Source organism: Buteo buteo, chromosome 21 (genome assembly GCF_964188355.1).
Source record: "Buteo buteo chromosome 21, bButBut1.hap1.1, whole genome shotgun sequence".
Lineage (NCBI taxonomy): Eukaryota > Metazoa > Chordata > Aves > Accipitriformes > Accipitridae > Buteo > Buteo buteo.
The window spans coordinates 2,526,521-2,539,747 of record NC_134191.1 but is presented as its reverse complement, the minus strand read 5'-3'; the positions used below and the strand labels follow the sequence as shown (position 1 = coordinate 2,539,747).

Genomic DNA, 13,227 nt, shown 5'->3' with positions numbered 1-13,227 from the left:
GTTCCTCCTCTGCTAGAACCACTTTTCACCTAAACCAGAAATTTTTCCACTCTTGCATCTGCACTGCTCCACTTATTTTATAAAATACTTCTGAACGTCAGAGGCAGACACAGATGATTTGGTAACACCTACGGGGCAGCTTCAGTCCTGCTCCAGGAACACGGGACTTCACAGCGAGTACACAATTTCAGTGGCACAACAGTCTCACCTGTGCAGAGAGCCCAGCAGCCTGGGAGCTACACCCTCCCGCGAGCACTGACGGCTCAGACCTGCTCTGCCGGAGGAGAAGGTTGAGCCCAGCGCCTACATGATGGATAAATGATACAGCCACTAACCTGCTGGAAAAGGTATAGACATTACCACCTTTTCCCGGCTGAAGAACACTTGCCAGAAGTTATGACCACCACAGAATAAAGAATAATTCTGGTATATTTACTACCTTTCCCCAATAAAATATTGGGGACTATAACACAGGGCTCATCAATATCTATAGAATAAATAGTAGGAGATGTGTTTGGATGGAGCGCTAAATACAGCCAAGGAACTACTGCAGATAGTTTCAAACACCAGTCACACTTTACTGGATTTTTAATAAGCAAGATCAGTCAAATAAGAAAGTGAAAACAAAGGAGTAATGCAGGACCAATGGCTAATCACAAAGGAGTGAGACAGATTTTTGGCTACTCATAGTGAATTTCAAAAAATTTCTAGTACTACTACATATTTTAATAAATACTAAGTAATTTTTAATAAATGAAACAACAAGTACTGCAAACCAATTATATCACAGCTGGCATAGACGTGGCTAAATCAGTGCCACATTACTTTTCATATCAGCTCAAAAGACCATCACAAAATTGTGAAATCTTTCCACCCAAAAACCTATAAAAACTGTCCTGTACTTCAAATAGCTTCATCTTGTCTCTTTCAGACTGCTTGATTGTATTGCACTTTGCCCTGTCCCATCATTGATACTATTGTTCTCTTTTATTTAACCAGGTATTTCCAAATTGTTTTACAATGCAACAAACAGAAGGTCAAGTACAGAAGGTATTTATAATGCTACACAGTCATTGCTTGCTGTTCTCACCTCAATACACTGCTGTCAGTGCCTCACCTCACTCTGACACTTGCTCTTTCCAGCAATTTATGACCCCAAAAGAGAAATGGCTTATCCCTTGGTTATTTTAAAAACAGGATCACACAAGGTCTAACAGTCATTAGGTCAATAATCCCAAATAAATAGGACAGGAAAGAGTTGGGCAACTCACCCACAGAGAATTGAAAGTAGTAGTTTATTGATTAGTGGTATTTTTTCTCCTTTACCCAAAAGCTTTACTATCTTTTTTTTTTTTTGCAGATTAAAAAGTCCCTTGTTAAAAATGTCACCTTTTTCTATCTCTAATCATCCTTGCCGTTAATCATTTTATACAGAACTTTCCACAGATTTAAAAGCCTGTGGAGACTGAGGACCAAGAGTAACATCTTAAAAAAACACAAAAAAGTAACAGGAAAAACCATCGCTAAGGATTAATGTAAGTGGTTGAGCTTTGTTTATTTGTTATAAAAGACGCTGTGCAGGGAGCACTGTAAATAACAAAATGGCAATACCTTTTTTCCTTCTTGAAGTGCAATTACTGTGAACAGTATCTTTGGAATTCAAGGATTTTTCATAGAGAAACTACTTAGTATGCATGCAAACTCCGTATGAAGACAGACATACAAGTCAGCAGGCTTCACAAGGTCAGAAGGTATTTATTGCTGGAATCAGAAACAGGGCCTTACCACCTGCGCCCAGACTTGTGTTCAAACCTCTAAGCCGCTGGTTTCCAACGCTGCACGCTAGACGTTGCAATTAGGAGCATGGCTTAGGGTAGCGCAGGGCCCAGGATCGTCCACATCTCTCCGTGTTGGTCTGTGCTGGAGCCGACGGCCACGCTGCAGGGGGACACAGGGACAGGCTGGCTGGGGCAGGGAAGAAGGAAAAGGAGCCAGCACCAGTGAAACTTACTCCAGACAGACAGTGCATCCCTGCTGTATGTCACACTGCACCTCTGATGACAAGAAAATGGGAGAAAATGTGCCTGACATCACAGGCTGCCTCGCAATGTCAGAGGAATAGGATGGATGATCACATGCAAATATGTTCTTGTACATTCCGTAAGCAAATTCCCGTTATTAATCAGAATTGCTATTTACAGAACAATCAACAAGGACTCCTTCTGAAGGAATTGTGAAAGAGCTGAATAAGGAGAATTTCAAATAATTTTCCATTTTCTCCGCGTTACGTGACATCAAAACAGACTTCATTTTCCAGGCTTTTAACTAGCAGACTTCCAAGACATACAGCTAAAAATAAAATCCTGAAACAGCCATCACGACAGTGACAAGGGAATGTCTATAGCATCAAAATGAGACACCAACTCATCCAAACACCAAAAAAAATCGCAACACTCAAAACTCAAAAAGATCCCGACAGGCACTCTGACAGCAGGATGTGAATATACCGGCGAGGAGAGGATGAGCTACTGTGCTCATAGAGACCAGGTATTGGCAAACAGCCTGTACACCAAAACTGCTCTACTAGCCATTCACTGCGTGGTTAGGAAATTTGAATGTTAAAGTATAGTGATGTAAAAAATAAGATATTATGCTTTGAATGTTCATTTTTATTTGTGGGGTTTTTTTAATTAGGGAGTAAAACTTTTCCATTAGGTGAGATGCTGCATATACTATTTTCAGAAAAGTTACTTCTACTGCTTTCTAGTGTACACTGCATTAAGCACTTGTTCATTCTCCAACTGCACTGTCCCTGAAATACAAGCATCACAAAACAAGCTTGAAACAGAGAAACCTCAGTCTCTAACTATATTGTTTAACACTGAGAGTGAAAATCAGGAGTGCTTCTAGGAAGAATGAAAGCCATTTGGCCCAGCATGGGACAATTCGTTCACTATACCATACTCCCTGCCAGGCTGACTAATTAGGTTTTTTTGAATGACCCAGGTGTTTTTGCCACAACAACATTAACTACTAAGCTATTCTACACTTTTTAATTATCTGGAACGAAGTAAAATAAAAACCAAGAGAACAACCCTGAAATACACAGTGAAAACAGAATAAATTTGCATACCAAGAGGGTGAAGTTGCATACCATGTAGTGACCACAAGGTCCTTAAGAAGACACCAATCAGAAAGGGAATAAAATGTTTATTGGAATAAGAAGTTCTTTTAAATGGACAGATATATAAGAACAGATGGATGCTAAGCAGAGAACAAAAAGAAGACTTTAGTAAACAACACAGGGAAAGAAGGTTTTAAAATAAGGTATCTTTGGAAGACTAAAGACACCAATATTGGCTCTGAACCTATTTGTGAGGTTCTGTAACAACTCTGAAGTCGGATGTCAAGGTAACGTAACATTTCCCATGTTACCAGAAGGTGGGACTGTCCCAAGTTTCAACTTAACTTTCTAATTTCTAATGTCACAACTCAACCAGAAGGCTTGTAAAACTTAAAGGCCTCTAAATGCCATATATCAGTTTACTTCACTAGGGAATAAGCCAATTCTTTCCTTCTGAGGGCGTACTGACACCTTGCTACAAACAGTTGTACAGATACTGCTGTGCGATCCAAAAACCTGAAGGATAGTACATAATCTAAGTAAAATCTCTTGAATTCCCATGTCAGTCTAAAGATCTGTTACTCTGAACTATAAATTTCACATTTGTCAAACCCAGGAAGAGGGTTTGAATTTCCAGCTGTCTCCAGAAAGGACCTGATGGGTATCTGTGATATGGTGCTCTTCTCTCATACAAGGTATGAAATGCTTGCATGGGTTTAAAGAAAATGTACTACATAAACTGAACTCAAGAGGAGCTGTAAGAAATCTGTTTTCTTTCTAAATCACACTTTTAGAAGGGGTATGGAAGACATAAGAAAAAACACTAGTAAGTACACATTTTAAACAATTATTTTTGCTTTGTGAAAAATAGGGTCAAGATTAATGATTCAAACCAACATGGAAATAAACAATCACTGGCATAAAGAATAAGATGCCAAGACACTTGACAAACTGATACACCGGGTAGATACTGGAGTTAGCAGCACCAGAAAAATCCTGACGTTTTATTTACTAATGGTTCAATAGAAAATGACAGAATTATCTTCCAATGATCCCTAAAACAAGGAATATATAAACTGAGATAAAGCTGAGAGTACACCATGGTAAGAGGACTGCTAAATTCATCAAATAGAGCCACAAAACCAGACAAGGTTTGCAGAAAGAAGCAGCACTATTTTTTGAGTTTCAGTCTGTTATTCGCTGTATTTTTAATATAATTCAATACAATGAACTCAAAGTTATCTTTATTATACTGCTAATTTAACTAGTAATATAAGTAACTATATTTGTTATTTACTTAGTTCATTACATTTCTTCCCTATAGAAATTCAGATGACCATAATGCACCAATTACTGCAGAGTAGTTTTACGCTCCTCCCCCCAAATGTGTTTTGGGCCATATGATACAAATACAAAGGTTCAAATCCAAGCAGAGGTTTCTTTGCTCTCTTACTTCTTGCAGAATAATGCAAAATTGTGAAATAATAGGAATTGTGAAAGCTTCATGGAAGTGCTTAAGGACTAATAACGAAGATAAAGACAAGAAGTCCTGAGATGTGCTCCTTTCCTCAGTATGGTGCCAACACTTACAGGCTGTGCCTTTGTGAACTTTTTTGTTTGGTATGTCTCTCAAGCATTTGTCTTATTGATAAATGCAGTCACAGATTTCTCTGACACCCAAGCTCCTTGATTTAACTCTTTCAAGGGGAGTCAAACCTTTTCTCTTCCTCAAAACCCTTCCAGACTCACAGATATTAACATTCCCAGCTCCTTTGGTTTGCAGCAGGACAGCACAGTACTTCTAAACTATAGTCTTTTTTATAGGCTCTTACATTTTCATCAGATAAAGACAAATAGTAAACACCCCCAAAATTACACTAAGTAACAGAAAGCCCAGGAAATGATGACATAACCCAAGGCAAGTAAATTGGTTTACTTTTTCAAAGCAATCTTATCTTCTACCAAAAACCATATCATTTTTAAGTTAAAAATCTATGGTAAGGGGCGTGTGACTTCCACACCAGGAAGTAAAAGAAAAAAAACCATCATCCTGTGTAGGCAAAAGAAAGCTCAGTATTGGATAACTCGTCAGCAAATAGACTAAGAATTAGGAATCTTCATAAACGTGGTCTTAAAAGGGTTTAATCTTGAGTCTCTCTCAAAAAAATAAAAAGTAAATACAAAGTCCAGATACAAATCCCAATAATGAATAGTAGACCAGGCTGAACAGGAAGGTAGAAGCAAAGCAGGAATAAAATCAGATTTTCCTCACACACTGTGTCAGCATTATACTAATTACAACCTGCCTTCACCAGAAAGCCAAATATTCTTTGCTGGAGCCTTCACAATACAACTCAAGTTGGTGCTTTGCAATCACATCCGAGAAGCTGAACAGTGACTTGGACTGTAACAGCACAAAGCGGAACGACAAGATGACCTGACCTACTTGACCATGCCAGCTGCATCATTACTGGGTAAAACAGATTTTAGTCAATGTAGAGTTGTGACAGTCAAGCAGACTATTCCCTACATCATAAAGCTCATAAAGGTCACTCATTCATTTAAAAAAAAAAAAAGTACCCAAAAGCATATGCCGAGAGGTGAGTGCAGCAGGAAGGGCCTCCTGTGATGCAGCACAGTAAGAATAGGACATTATAAAGATGGAACACAAACCACCAATTTTAATTTCATTGCTTTGTGGGTTTTAGTTTAAGGCCCAACGTTATCTTAATGTGCTTCCCGGCTCCCATAATTAAATTCACTAATCCGCAGTCTTAAGGCATCAGCAAGTTAAGCTAATTTAAAGTTGGTACCTGAGCCTACATCCTTTTTTTTCCCCTCCCTTTAGCAAAGAAACAAAATTATTGAACCCTTTCTGTGACAAGTAGGTATTTTTGTCTCTACTTTAATTGCTCCTTCTTCACTGTCCTCAATCTGTACTTTAGGGGTTACAAAGGAGGCTTAATATATTAGTTCATGAAGATTTAGATATATCTGGATACTTAACCAAGCTACAGAAAAATATCTCACAATATCCTCACCGCACGGCTGCTTGATACTCCCAAGCTGGCATTTATGCTGTATTTGCAAACTCGCACATCTGTTTAATATCTCTTATTTCCTTGTTTCAGGTTGCTGGGATTCCTGAAGGTAATACCTGAAAAATCAGCATGTCAGTCATACCTTCTAATACCGTGATTCTGACAAACATCACAAGCTAAGCAGGATCAGTTCGCCATCAATCTGTACACTGCAGACAAACACAATTACTAGATAAAAATCTCCCGGAAACATGGCTAGCTGGAAAAATAAATTTACCTCGTTATCTGCAAAGAAATCACTTAAGTTTCTCCATTGCTTCAAAATAATGTACCTAGGTCATCTTTTTAATTACACCGAGAACATTTCTCAAGTATTTCCAACTACACAATCTTCCACTGGCCTTTTCTATTAGCAGCGTTAACCATCTAACTGCCCAATTTTAGCTTTGGCAATTATTTGTCCTCCAATTCAAATTCCTTTTTGTGGTTCCAATTAACACAGTGCCATTTACTTCCTGTCCCAAACCACAGCACCAGCTCATGCGATTTCCCCAGCTACCCCCAGCCACAGCACAGCAGGACACAGGCAGAAAGAGCACCTGCAGTGGCAACCACCCCAAATAACACGATTCTCGCCCATGTTGTGCCGGACAGTCTGTGCACAAAGGAGCTACATGCTGATGCATTCACACTGCTATCGAGGTAACATACCTACGAGTTTGATGTGAGACACACTAAATGCTGCAAGGTCTGTTTTTCCTGTAGACTGGCTGTCCTGGTTTCACCTGGGATAGAGTTAATTGTCTTCGTGGCAAAAAGTTATTAGGTGTGATCTCCAAGGTTCATCTTCAGTATTTATGAAATCTCTAACCTAGGCCCAAAATTTCAGTAACTGCTTAACTAACAATGTTAAAAAAAAAAAAAATCTCATTTCATGCCATAGTTTCATTAATCTTCATAGCTCATGATTTTCTGGTAAAGCTTTTAAAGTAATGTCTTCCCAACTTGATTTCTCCTCAAAACGTTTGTTAGATGCCACACAGTTATCCTTGTCCTATTCTTTTGCAGATGTTTCTCAACCAATGCAAATCCCAGTAACACAGTATGTGCAAAATGAATAAATACAGATTTTTCTTCCCTGTACCTATTAAATACTAGTAAAGAATAAAGACTTTTACTGTCAACAAGGAACTCACCCTTTGGCCTCAAGCCTCCTAAATACACTGAACAATGAGGTTCATTAAGTAACACTTGACCAGAAGCTTATTTTTCATTAGAATCAGTTCAGAAAATCCATCTTCAAAGTCTGCAATGCACCCTTGCCATAGGTATTCATCTAGGTAAACAGTAAGCTGCAGATCAGAACCAACACTTGCAAGAGATCTGTGTTTTGTGCCCTCACCCTTAAATAATGCGACTACCAGCAAAGCATGGTCCCAGCAGAGGTAACAGGCCCCAGCTAGCTCCAGCTAACGCAGCTTTTTTTCAAATGACAAGTCAGTACTATGTGCCACAATAGCTCAGTTTTAACATCGCAGCTGAGGTACCTTGATTATCTTCATGCACAAAGCAAACTCAGGAAGGCAGATGAAGCAGTGAGATGTCCGTACCCCACACTTGAACACAATGGACACCCCAGAAGTGGAGTTAACTTGAAATCGCTCTGCATCCACAGAGACAGACCTCTCCACTCAGCGTGGGGAACCACACTGGAAGTTTCGAATTACTGCACTTAAGGGAAACAAAATGTCAGTACATCCTATTACACAGAAGGATGGTCGAGATTTTATGGAAGCTCATCTTTTATTCCCCAAACTGGCCCTTTCTAGCTCTCTCACCAGTTAGATGACAGGTCAATTCTTTCAGCTGGGAAGGCAAGCTCTCCAAGCCAATAGGGTGGTCTACTTAATACCTAGTATCTATTCAAATGATAGTTACCAGCAATAAATAATATCAAAATATCTACAATGGAATATTTACAATGGTATTCCAAATGAATATTGAAGAGAGTTAGCAGATATGAAAGAAAAGAAAGATACTTTTACCATTTATTCTTGCTAGAACAGCTCTGGCTGTATAACACACTTTCCTGATGATTTTTGTTAGTGCCAAACCCACAGCTAATGTATCTGTCCAGATGAAACTAAAATGATGGATTACAAAATTTATACACAAATAGCAGCATATATATATTACAATCAGACCTTCAGTGACTGCTATCTTAATTAATATCTTATCTTAGTAGAACAAAATACGCAGAGTTAACTCTAGAGGTCTGCTCCTATTTCCCCCAGAGAAGCAGGAATGCTGCTCTTCACTTCTGCAAGGGCAGGATCACTCCCTCGTTACTCTACAAGCGTGTTCCTTCTCCGAGTGAGAGGGATAAACCACATACAGTATCTGAATGCAGCAACACATTTTTTTACTGCCATAGCAAACAGCAACTTGCAGAACAGTGCAGACAGTGATCACTGATCAATCTAAAGGATGGTACTGCTTGTTAAACTTTGGCTTAAACCACCACTTTCTTTTCTTTTTTTTTTTAACATTAATTAGAAAGGCAGTTAGGATAAGAAACTGCAGAAAAATTACGGTCATTTTATTGTTTATTCCCTAATTGCACACGCAATGAGGCAAACAAAGTAGTGTACCTTGGAACTTACATTGTAATGATGCCTTTACTGTGGTCTGAGTGCTAATGCCCTCATTTTTATTACCGATTACTGCTTTTTAGTGACTGGTCTAAAAAATGCCTTGTTAAGAAATGTTTATAAGGCATTGTAATTACATATTGTATATATTAAGGTTACAGTGAAAGAAGCCAAGAATATAGTTTATGAAAAAGTATTTATTGTGTATTACAACTTCCTTGTTATAGTCTCTTCCTACTGTACGAGGCACAAAGTCATGGTAAAAAACCCTTTGAATATAAGCTAGTGTTTGCCATTTAAATAGAAAGTAGTAATTCAACATAAAATGATGCTTTGCTGTTTTTCTAACTGGATATGCATATGTCTTACTTTAACATATAAAACTGAGTTGAATTTAATATAATTTCAAAACCAGGTTTTCATTTACAGATCTATCTGTATTTGTACCTTGGTTTCCAATAGCTGCCAAAAGGAAACAGGCTCCCACATTTAGTGTCATGTTCTCTTCATAGATCCTAACCACCTCTTTCCAGCCCTGTACAAGAAGGATATTCCCCTCCTTTGCATCAGTACAGACAGGGACTTCTGTAAAAGCAGTGCAAGCCTGCATGCTCCCCCTGAAGCCTCATGAGAGCAAATGCAGAGGCTCTGGAAGATAAATAGCTGAATTTTGAATTCTGCTATCAGAGGAGTGAGGAACCCTCACTTACAGATAGAATTATTAACGTAATGAGTGACAGTGAAATAATGAATGATTGCAAGCCTGGCCTTGAAATAATCGGTGTATCAACAAAGATTGAATTTTATGTCTTTGTCTTTTAAATTCTGAAAATTGTTTCAGTTATTCTTATTTTCCCTCTCATCCTTTACAGTGTCAGAGTCCCATACCGCAGCGCACAACACTGTACCATGGAGGGCATGTTACCACCTTTTCCACCGTTTCATTCTTTTAAAATGGGCTATATCACTCTGTATCTTTTTGTGGACCAGAGGTTAGTTCAGAAGTAAACAAAAGGCTTTGTAGGACAGATGAAGCATACGAAACACTGTGGCCATATTCCTCTTACTTGCAAAGTGACATGACATGAGAGGCAGGCCCTCACCCATCTTATAGCCCTCTTGCAAGACAAGAAAACCAATGTGAAGTTTTCAAATCTGTCAAGATACAGTCTATTTAACATCAACAAGCTCCCCAGTTCCTATGAATAAAAATCCTCCTTCTCAGGTGAAAACTTTTCAAGAGTCACAAGTCTTTTATTTAAACATGCTTTTCCATGTAACTACTTCTGTTGTGCTGGACAAATACACGTTTAACCTAATAAAATCTGCAGAAACTACTCCTATGAAATATTCCCCAAAGCTCTGAAACATTTATAACTAGATAGGACTTGTAAAAAACAATAAAGAACCATCAATTGTAGTGGGATATCATCCTCAAAACTGAATACTGATCTATTTCATCAGGTCCCATGGAACACCTCATCTGCTCAGGCAGGCACGTGTCCTTTCAGAGACCCTAAAATACTTTGTATTTTGAATTGCTCAGTCTAAAACTGCTTGCAAGATATTTCTGCTAAGGATGGTCAGCTGCTGTAAGGAGATTAAAAAAAAACAAAAAACAAAAAACCAAAAACATTCACTGAAAAACTTCAAGATAAAGCAGCAAAGCCAACATTTTGCTTTTGACTCCAACTAACACTGCAGTAGACAGTGGTAGCCAGAGCATTCTCTACAAAGGGGTGCAGAGTCTTCCTAGCAATCTGTGCAATGAGAAACTAGTGTTTTATTTAAGCGTTCTAACAAGTTTCTTCTTTCAGTTCAATTCCTGCCCCATCCCTAACCACCTCAAAAAGGTCATGTAACTTGCTCAACAACCCTGAGAGCTCCAAGCAGGAAACAGTAAAATAATAAACAATAATTTACCTCTTCTTCATGCTAAATTTCAGTGGCTTATAATTTAGCTTTCTCAATACAAGGTCTCAGCAGGAGACGGCTAATGACTTTTTCCACCTTAAAATAAGCTGTTCCACACTGTGCTAGGTAAGTCTCGCTTAGCTTTGTGCGGGAAGTCTGAAGTCAGGTAAAATATAAGCCTCTTATGGCACAAAAGAGAAAAAAGAATGTTCTAAAACTAAAATTAGTTGTATGGTTTAATATCAAATTTTTAGCATGTACCATCAGGTTTTTTTTTTCCTGCTCAGATTGAATTGGAAGCGTGTTAGCACGAAGTAGTGATATTCAAATTCAGCCCTAAGCAAGCGAGAGAGACAATTTTCATAAGGAACTAGAATACAAAATGCGACAGCTTAGCTACAGTGATTGTATACAACACATGTCACTCATGAGAACACTTCCTTTGTTTTTAAACTGTTTAAGTCTCCTTCACTTGACACCAAGTTTCGCCAATTCCAAATTTAATTATATGTATGTACACAGCTACACTGCTTCAGAGCAGGCATCCATTAAATCAGAAAGTATTACAGGATTAACTACCAACTTTTTTAATATAAAAAAAAAAATAAAGCGGATCTGAACACTGAGAAAAATTTCCAAAGTGCATTATTATGAATCATTCTTCAAGGTCAGTTATTTACTTGCAGGTTAGACTATCAAAATCTGAAGGTAGTTTTATGTCAGTTATGTGCCAACACATCTTCAGGAAGGAAACCCCTTGTGTCTGGTTTATTTTCCCTCCCATTAGCTTCTCCCTTGTGAAGAGAGGGACAGAGTGAAACAGCCAGCTGATCAAAAGGAAGAGTGACTGAGATGAGTTTGGCAAGCAAACAGGGATTCAGAGGGACTTCTTGCTCTCATGAGAAAGTCCTGCAGAATTTAATTGTCATTAAAACTGGACACATGCCCCAGTACAATGCAGTTACACTACGCAGAATTCAACACAACAAATTCACCCTTTCCCTGGATTTCTTCCCTGGGAATCTACTAGACTGGATAACTTTCAAAGACTGGACATGTAATTTCACCTAAAAAATAAATCCCTTCCATTTTCTGATTTTTTTAAATGTGAAAAGGAGCAAAAAAGAAAGGAAAGGGAAATAAGTTATAGCAATAAACTAGAACTGGATTCTAGGGATTCAGTAGCTGAAGTGGTCAAGAATGAATGCTAACAGATCATGGGTTGCTTTTTTTAAAATCCTAAACCAAAGCATACTTCAGTAGTGAAAATTAGGAAGAGAGAATTACATAAAGAAGACATAAGGACCAATGGACATTGCTGATAACAAAGACTTTTTACACTCCTATGCTCCAGTGTTGAAAACCCAAGGACAAATACTGAAAAACAGAAAACATTTCAGCATGTATTAAAATGAAGTCTTGCTGTTGGAGGAGTTGTACATGTTCCAGGGTAAGCCTTAGGCACATTTCATTAGTTGGGCAAGAGTTACTCAAAGGAAAGAGTGGTCGTTTTTATACACCCACGTACACTTTGCCCTGCCAGCCCCACGGTGAAGCAGTAATTGCATCCTCCTCTGGTGCATGGTGCTTCCATTGACACTGCTTAATTGCTTTGTGCGGAGTCTTGTCATGAGAACAAAGCGCAGTGGCATCCCCGCTTGCTCAGTGGCACCGGCTCAGGACCAGAGCCCAGCACATCTGCCTCCCCCTCTGCACGCTAGACCTGGGTTTCGGTGCTTCACGTTAACATAATCCAGTGTGAATTAAAGGAAGCTCTGAGGTCACTTCGGAGTCGTCAGATGTGGCATCCACGTCTTCAACTCCTACAACTTTTAGGTGAAGGAAAGGGGTGGGCGCGAGGGAGAAATCACTTTTTCCATATGACAGAGGCATCTAGACATCAGTGTAACACGGCGTACTGTTAGCGACCTGGAGGTAAGGCCCAAGTGTAGGAGAGCTATCACAAAGAGGTATTTCAACAGCTCGGTTTTCCAATGTCAAAGGGAAAATTCTTCACTTTTTGTTAAGACATAGCAACTGTTATTTCACTGTTTTGATTCCCTCACATCGTTTTCTGTCTCAATGGTTACAGTTGCTTTTCAACATCTAAACCAGCGTATACTACCGTATGTGAGAATGGATGAGTTGCATATCTCAGCAATCTTCATTCGCATGACTTACATTAGCTACCTCAGGAATTCCCACAGCTCAAAAGAAAGATGGCTAAAATTTACTGAAACAGAGATACAGATCTATTAATAGCAATGCAATCCTTCTGTCAACAAGACTGTTAATTACTGTGTCAGAAAATATTTAACCCACTAGAGTCAAACTACACTTTTTATTCCAAGTGGAAAGCTAAAAATAATTTTTCACATGTTAACACACAGTTTGTCACCAATGTTCCCATTTCTAGTGCTAGGAGGTTACAGCAGACAGCAATACTGCTGATTTTGAATGGTTACACAGTCCAGTCATTAGTGACAGTAAACCAGTC

General features: G+C 38.7%; 1 long non-coding RNA gene across 2 annotated transcripts in view; it reads right to left on the bottom strand.

Moving 5' to 3' along the window:
* Positions 1–13,227, bottom strand: part of LOC142042797 (uncharacterized) — a 120,450-nt gene that overhangs the window by 67,190 nt on the left and 40,033 nt on the right. The window lies entirely within an intron of this gene.